Source organism: Schistocerca serialis, chromosome 7 (genome assembly GCF_023864345.2).
Source record: "Schistocerca serialis cubense isolate TAMUIC-IGC-003099 chromosome 7, iqSchSeri2.2, whole genome shotgun sequence".
NCBI classification, from domain to species: domain Eukaryota; kingdom Metazoa; phylum Arthropoda; class Insecta; order Orthoptera; family Acrididae; genus Schistocerca; species Schistocerca serialis.
Window position 1 is genome coordinate 264,825,911 of NC_064644.1, and position 8,266 is coordinate 264,834,176.

General features: G+C 39.1%; 1 non-coding gene across 1 annotated transcript; it reads right to left on the reverse strand.

Annotated features, from left to right (window-relative positions):
• Positions 1 to 7,694: 7,694 nt before the first annotated feature.
• Positions 7,695 to 7,769, reverse strand: Trnas-cga (transfer RNA serine (anticodon CGA)). Its single transcript has one exon. It is a non-coding gene; the product is annotated as a tRNA-Ser (tRNA).
• Positions 7,770 to 8,266: the final 497 nt, after the last annotated feature.

Consider the following 8,266-nt stretch of genomic DNA (forward strand, 5'->3'; position numbering starts at 1 on the left):
TGATCAAAACCAAACCTCAAAGAAAACCAATATGATACGTTAAACTTGGCATGTACACATACACAACTAGAGGGCTACACCAAACACAACAACATGACATCTACAAACACAACCAACTCAAAAAACTCTGCGCCTATTATGTCACAGGTCAAAGCAGACGGGTGAATCAGACACTTCCATTGCCCCAGTCGGTGAGATCCTTGTCGATATATTTTATTTTTTAGAGAAGAGTGTCAAAAGAAAAGAATGCCTTCAGAACTTGCACAATAAAGGGGCAAAGAAAATTCTGAAGAATGTATGTACTAGGTGGTTATCTTTAGGCAGATTTTTGGATATACTACTGGACCAGTGGGACATGCTTCTTTCTTTGTTCAAGGAGGAAGTAATATGTACCCAAAACAATTCCACAAGCTTGACATCTTTCAGAATACATAGAGTTGAACAAAAAAGAGTACACATGTTCCTAAAAGAATAGCATTTCCTTTCAGATTTGACAAACCCATCGTAAAAAGTAAGACTTATGGTTCAACACATGAGGAAAAATTGTTTATGTTCTGCACTGTCCTTCATGTGAATGTTCCTTTATTTGACAAGTTGCCCTTTAGACTTCTTCTCCACAAGTTCACTTTTCATTAGAACTTCTAATGGGTTTGCTAAAGCAGTTACTCACCAAGTTTGTTAAGCCCAAAATTGTCAAAAGCTCATCACTGCTTGAAGTTGAGTACAACTTGATTCAAAATCAAAGAGGTGATGAAGAGTTAGATATTTCAGACTACAAACATAGTGAATGATCTCCAGGATAAAGATAAATCCCTTTTCTTTTCATCAGTGAGAAACTACTTTTGTACTGCTTGTGACCACATCATCAAGTTTGCTCTCAAGGATGATGTGATAAAACATGCCCAAGTTGCTAGGTTATACAAAACTGAAGATGCACAGTTTTCTTCGATCTGTTTTTTCTTGGAAAAGTTTCCTTTCGTGTTAGATAAGGAAGAGAATGAAACTACAGATGAGGTTGTGAATGAGCTTCAGAGGCATTTCACAACTCTTCAGGCAGATGACATTTTGGCTGCAAATCAAGATGCTGCAAGTGATTCCAGTTGGGCACAAATATCAAGAATTTGTGGAACCAATGCACTTCTTAAGTATAACCAAATTTCTAATGCTCTTTATTCTCACCATTCCTCACAGCAATGCAGAATGTGAACATGTTTTCAGCCTTGTGAAGAAAAATAGAACAGAGTTCAGATCATCCATGTCCAAGGAATCTCTGAAATGCATTTCTGTTTTTAAGACGAGGAGTTCTGGTCCCTGTTACGACAAAACGTTTTCTCAAGACTTTTTGCAGGAAGCTAAAAAGGCCACAACCCTCCTGGCCTCAACCTTCATTAGTCACTGTTCTCACCCATCCAGCCCCCTCCCTCTTCCCATTCCAGCACTACACAGCTGTCATTTCACCGCCACATCCAGTCTTTTAATTTCTTTTTATTTCTCTCCTTTCTGCTACTTATCCCCTCCCCCCTCCACACCTTCTCTCCTGTCCTCCGTCTAAACTGCAACATTTCATTGTCCACCACTCCCACCATACTATCCCTCCCCCTCCCCGCCCCAGCCTCCTCCTTATCCCCATCCAGTTGTCACTCCCATCATGCACTGGTGCCACTGCCCGCAGTGTAGTTTCAGCTCTTTGAGACTGCAGACGTGTGTGCAAGTTGTGTTTACATGTGTGTGTGTGTGTGTGTGTGTGTGTGTGTGTGTGTGTGTGTGTGTGTGTGTGTGTGTGTGTACTGCTGACAAAGGCCTTAATGGCCGAAAGCTATAATTGTGTGAATCTTTCTGTTGTGCCTATTGCGACTCAGCATCTCCGCTATATGGTGAGTAGCAACTTTCCTTCTCTGGTATTGTTACATTCCATCCTGGATTTTCCATTGTTTGATGTAATCATCGGCCTACGATTTAAGTAGAAGTGATTTCATTGAAGTATTTTGATTAAAGCATGAATTATTGTATTTTGTAACCCAGTAATATTATTACTTTCTTCAAGCCGAGGTATGTCGAAAATGAATAGATTTTTTGTTGCACTTGAGTTTTACTGATAGCCCTTTTGAGAAGTTGGCAGGTATGCTTTATTGTTAACATATACCAGGTGTTCCAAGAGGAATGGTAAATATTTTAGGAGGTGGTATTACAGGTATTTCTGCTGTTCCATCTTCTGGGGTATGTTTGGTTTAGATGATGTGTCACCTGTCTACCGGGATGTGTGAGCATCCAACTGTGAAAGAAAAACTCATCCCAGTAGCTTAAATAGATTCTTCCAGTAATGCTGGGCGCTCATTTTCAAGAATGTCTCAGTAATGGGACCCTGTAAGATGATGCAGTAACACAACAGGATCAGTTGACTGTTTATCACACCACAGCTGTAAAGAGAAGTATTCTTGAAAATGTGTCTCCACAATGGGATATGACATACGAGTGTCATTGATACCATCACGAGTGAAAGTGGATTCATCAGCAAATAGTATTAATAGGATTACTGAATGATTTGTAATTAGTCAATGACAAAATTCCAGGTGATAAGGGTAGGGGCATGCATACTTAATGCCCAACACAGTCTTGTAGGCGGAACACTGATACGTGTAGAAATTCTGTAAGTGATTGTTAAAGGAAGATGTTTCACCAACTGAATGTCTTATATTTCATCTATACGCATTTCATTTGCATGCTCAGATGGAATATGACTGGTCAATGCACCACTAATCTCAGACACTCTAGCGAAAACACACGTACACCTTGAATCTGGTACTCTGCAGTTTGTAAGTTGTTTACAGTATTCTCTACAAGAAGAAACAGCAGCACCAGCATTTCCATTAGAGAACCTGTATACAAATACCATCTCAGCTTTTGTAATCCATACAACATGATTAAACGATACAGTAGAATTGATTCATAAATCACAGTATCAGTTGAAAAATTCAATTAATTTAAATTTGAACACAACTTCAACTTCAAAATAATAATCTTAGTCAATAAATAAACCCTTAGCAACTGGAGTGACAAAAGGCGAAATGAAAACTTACATCTGTGATCAGCTTAGGTCTGTAACCAAGAAAAGTAGAACAAACTTTATGTGGAATCTTCTGTTTGAATTAGTATATAGTGCCACCTCCTAAAACATTTAGTATTCCTCCTGAAATACCTTGTATAATAAGGAAAAGTTTCTCTAGTGTGGAATCTTAAGGCACAATGCACTTAACATCAGTGGTTTCAGTTTTAAGCATTACAAACTGTTTCCCATTAAGTAGATATAATAAAATCATGCGTAATACCTCTTACACCAATATTCAACAATTAATTTACAATGTGCTAACTCCTGGTAGGAACATCACCAATGTAGGAAAAGACAGATTGCAACTTACCGGAAAGGTGACACGTTAAGATGCAGACAGGCACAATGAAAAGACATTTGCACAAAGCTTTTGGCCACAGCCTTCATTCACACAAGCAAGCACACCTCGCGCACTCTTGTTCACCAACTCCAGCAGCTCAGACCAGAATAATGTCGGCATTGTGGCCCAAACTACTGGAGTTGGCGGTCATGTGTGCCTGGGGTGTGCTTGCTTGTGTGAATGAGTGTGTGTGATTCTCTTTTGTGGAAGGAGGCTGGGGCCGAAAACTTTGTATAAGTGTCTTTTAATAGTGCTTGTCTGCAACTTGATGTGTCATCTTTGTGGTAAGTAGCAATCAATCTTTTTATTACATTGTTAATATGCTATTAATATTAACACAGCTAAAAGCTTTTCCAAGATCTATCATGTGTTACTTGCTTCCCATAACATTCGTCAAGGAACTGATTAGTTGCTCCTCTGGTGGATTTATTTTTTAAGAAGCTGTTAAAATTTCTTAGTATTCCATTTACTAAAGAGTTACAAAGTCTTCTCACAGTTTATAAGACAAAGCAAATCCTAATAGAAGTTCATAGGTTGAGGAAACTTATTAAGGTGGAGTGAAGCTAGTTTGTGTTCTGGTCCTCTGGGTTTGGTGTTAAGATGTTGGAACCACAATCCACTCTGTCGAAGAGAGAAATCGTGAAACATTCAAAACAAACCTCAAAAATGAAATCATATGTTGACAGACATTCCAGTGGAGAAGGATTATTATACAAAAATTAATGGCTTGGGAGAGGGAAAGTTCAAATGTTGAATGTACGAGGTGTCTGAAACAAATTTTGGGAATACAGTTTTTATGTGGTCACCTTGCAAAAGGTCAGATAGAAGAGGAGATGCACAAAAGGGAAAGAACTACCCCATCTTCCAAAGAGGAACTGGAAAAAAGAAAGAACAATGAGGGACGGTTATGGCAACCAACAGTACAACAGTGCATGCTGTACTTAAATTTGAAGTAGTCATTGAAAAACTCTGCTACATTAAAATCAAAGGGCAGTTGAAGAAAGTATCCATCCTCATTGTAAATGTCCTTACAGAAGAACAGGATTATTTTTATGAAATGGTGGAACAAGTATGTGGCAGGACGCCACAATTCAACATGAAGATGGTAACAGAAGATGCAAATGAGAAAGTCAATGGAGAACTTGCAAACAGATCGGTTAGTAGACTTATATACCTTACACAAAGGGTATGTGAGGTAAGACTGATTATGTTTGCTACAGCAAAGAATTTTGGAGATAACCAGTACAATATTCCCATATTTAGTATCATAGATTGTTTTCGAGAGAGGAATACAAATTAGATTGACCCTCTATTGGTGCAGTCAAGGCTTGAAACTGGAATCAAGGAGCAGACATTGGAAGTGATCACAACTTGGTTGTAACTAAAGCAAACAAAAGAAAAGATTACAAGAGCTAGCACAGCAAAAGAAACATAGATGTAATATACAGGGAAATAGAGGAGAGGAAGTAAATACCAGTTAATGTTAAAGATCCAATTTTAAATCCTGGAGGAACTAGAAGAAAATGTATAAGAAAATATGAAGGGAAGAAAAACTGTTAGGAAAACCTAAAATCAGTAGTAAACTTGACTAAAGTAGCATGTAAGGTGGAAGCCAAGGGAGGGAAATAGCTTCAGTGAAATACATCAAAGCAGCAAGGGAAACCAGACAGGTAATATGAAGAGAAAAGAAGCATTTCACCAACAAGCAATGAAAAAAGGCTGTGGGAGACAGAAGTAAAAATAATATTATTCTACAGGTGTAAAAGGTTGTTCAAAACAAAGTATAGACCACAAATCACAATGATGGAAACTATTATAAAGTGGCTTGGAGACCATCCAAGAAGAAAATACAAAATTGTGGAAGGGTTACTGAATGTTTCCTAGAAAACAAGATGGTGGAAAATATTTAACGAGTCCTGGAACATCTATGAGAAAGACATATTACTAATCATTGCAGGGGGAATGTTCGTTTCAGTTGACGAAAGTGCTGTCTCTAATAAGGTCACTTTTTGAGTGCAACTGTGAAGTTACCTGTATGTGTAAAATAGGTCTAGATGAAATCAAGTTAATCACTAGATGTTTCTACAAACCATTTCATTCCACCATTGACAGTTTTCAAATCATTCACAAAGAAAGACTATATTTAGTAGTGTAGAAATACCCAGGTCATGCAATATTAGTTGGACATGACTTTAAACTACCAAATATAGAATGGGACATCCATATATTCATTGCATACTTTTGAATACATTTTCTGAAAAATGGGTCTTGAGCAGCTAGATGAATCTGGAGTGGCAATAGATGATAGGAAAAGGAAAGCTGAAGTTTTAAATTTAAAGTTCAAGAAATCATTCACACGGGGGTCTTACAAACATATCATCATTTGATCAGCGCACAGACTCCCATATGGAAGACGTAGTAATAGGCATCCCTGGCATAGAGAAACAGTGCTGAAAACAAACAAATCACTACGCCCAGATGAAATCCCAATTCTGCTTTACAAAGAGTACTCTACAGCATTGGCCCCTTACTTAGCTTTCATTCATCATTAATCTCTCATCCAGCGTAAAGTACCAAGTGATTGGAGAAAAGCACAGGTGACTCCTGTATATAAGGAGGATAAAAGAACTGAACTGCAAAATTACAGACCAATGTCCTTAACTTTGGTTTGCTGGAGACTTCTTGAACATATTCTCAGTTTAAATATAATAAATTTCCTTTAGAAGGAAAAGCTTGTGTAAAAACCATCAGTTTTAGAAAGCTTTGCTCATGCAAAACTCTACTATCCCTTTTCTCACACGATACCTTGTGAACTGTGGATGAAGTGCAACAGGAATATTACATATTCCTAGATTACCAAAGAGCATGCCCCACTGCAAGCTGTTAATGAAGGTACGAGCATTCAGAATAGCTTCCCAGATAAGTGAGTGGCTCGAAGGCTTCTTAAGTGATAGGAGTCAGTATGTCATCCTTGATGGCGAGTGTTCATCGGAGTGCCCCAGGGGAGTGTGATAGGACCACTTTCATTCTCTGTATACATGATGGACAAAGTGAACAGCAATCTGTGGCTGTTTGCTGATAATGCTGTAGTGCATGGAAAGGTGTCAATGAGTGACTGTAGGAGGATACAAGATCACTTGGACAAAATTTCTAGTTGGTATGATAAATGGCAGCTAGCCCTAAATATACAAAAATGTAAGCTAATGCAGTTGAGTTGGAAAAAATTCCTCAATGTTCGAATACAGCATTAGTAGTGTGCTACTTTAAGGAAGTTTTGGAAAGCGTAGTTCACCTGAGACTGCATATAGAACACTAGTACGACCCATTCTTAAGTAGTGCTTGAATGTTTGGGATCTACACGAGGTCAGATTAAAGGAAGACATCAAAGAAATTCAGGAGTAGGCTGCCAGATTTTGTACCATTAGGTTCAATTGGCACACAAGTATTACAGAGACCCTTCTGGAACTCGAATGGGGATCCCTGAAGGGAAGGCAATGTTCTTTTCGAAGAACGATATTGAGAAAATTAGAGAACCATTTGAAGCTGACTGTGGAGCAGTCTTACTGCTGTCAACGTATATTTTGCATAATGTCTACGAACATAAGAGTAATTAGGATTGTTACGGAGGCGTATAGAGTGTCATTTTTCCCTCACTATTTATGAGTGGAACTAAAAGGAAAATAACTAGTAGTGGTAAAACATACCCTTCACCATGCACCATACGGTGGCTTGCGGAGTGTGTATGTAGACATACATGTGGGACCTATAAACGACATGAACCAAAATTGTAAGAGCATATAGTAAGAGAAGTGGACAATGTTGTGGCCAATGAAGAACAATAAAACATCAGGAACTGACAGCATTGCAGTAGTACTAGAACAAGTTGGTGTGTGCAGAAAAGCACTGTATGGTTTGATTCTCCAGGTTTGAAAGACTGAAAAAAATGCTGGATGAATGTGAAGAAGAAATAGTATATCAAATATATACGAAAGGGAAAAGACCCAAATATGAGAGAATTACAGGGAAAGAGGGGGGTTGGGGTGGGGAAGTGGGATGGAGATCATCACCCTAAGATATTGGTGCACTCTCTCCTACAAAAACCATTTCTTTATACAGGGGTAAACTTTGAATAACACCAGACCACCTTTCTGAAGTCATGTTAGTGACAGACCATATATTTATAGAATGAGATTTTTACTCTGCAGCGGAGTGTGCACTGATATGAAACTTCCTGGCAGATTAAAACTGTGTTTCGGGCCGAGACTCGAACTCGGGACCTCTGCCTTTCGCGGGCAAGTGCTCTACCAACTGAGCTACCCAAGCACGACTCACGCCCCGTCCTCACAGCCTGCAAAAGGCAACGGTCGCGAGTTCGAGTCTCGGCCTGGCACACAGTTTTAATCTGCCAGGAAGTTTCATATCAGCGCACACTCCGCTGCAGAGTGAAAATCTCATTCTGGAAACATCCCCCAGGCTGTGGCTAAGCCATGTCTCCACAATATCCTTTCTTTCAGGAGTGCTAGTTCTGCAAGGTTCGCAGAAGAGCTTCTGTTAAGTTTGGAAGGTAGTAGACGAGGTACTGGCAGAAGTAAAGCTGTGAGGACAGGGCGTGAGTCGTGCTTGGGTAGCTCAGTTGGTAGAGAACTTGCCCGCGAAAGGCAAAGGTCCCGAATTCAAGTCTCGGCCCGGCACACAGTTTTAATCTGCCAGGAAGTTTCATATATTAATACTCCAACAAATGACATAATATTTGGGAATTTGGTAAGAAGGTATACAGTCTATTTATAGATTTCAAGAAAGCATGTAACAGTGTAAAATGA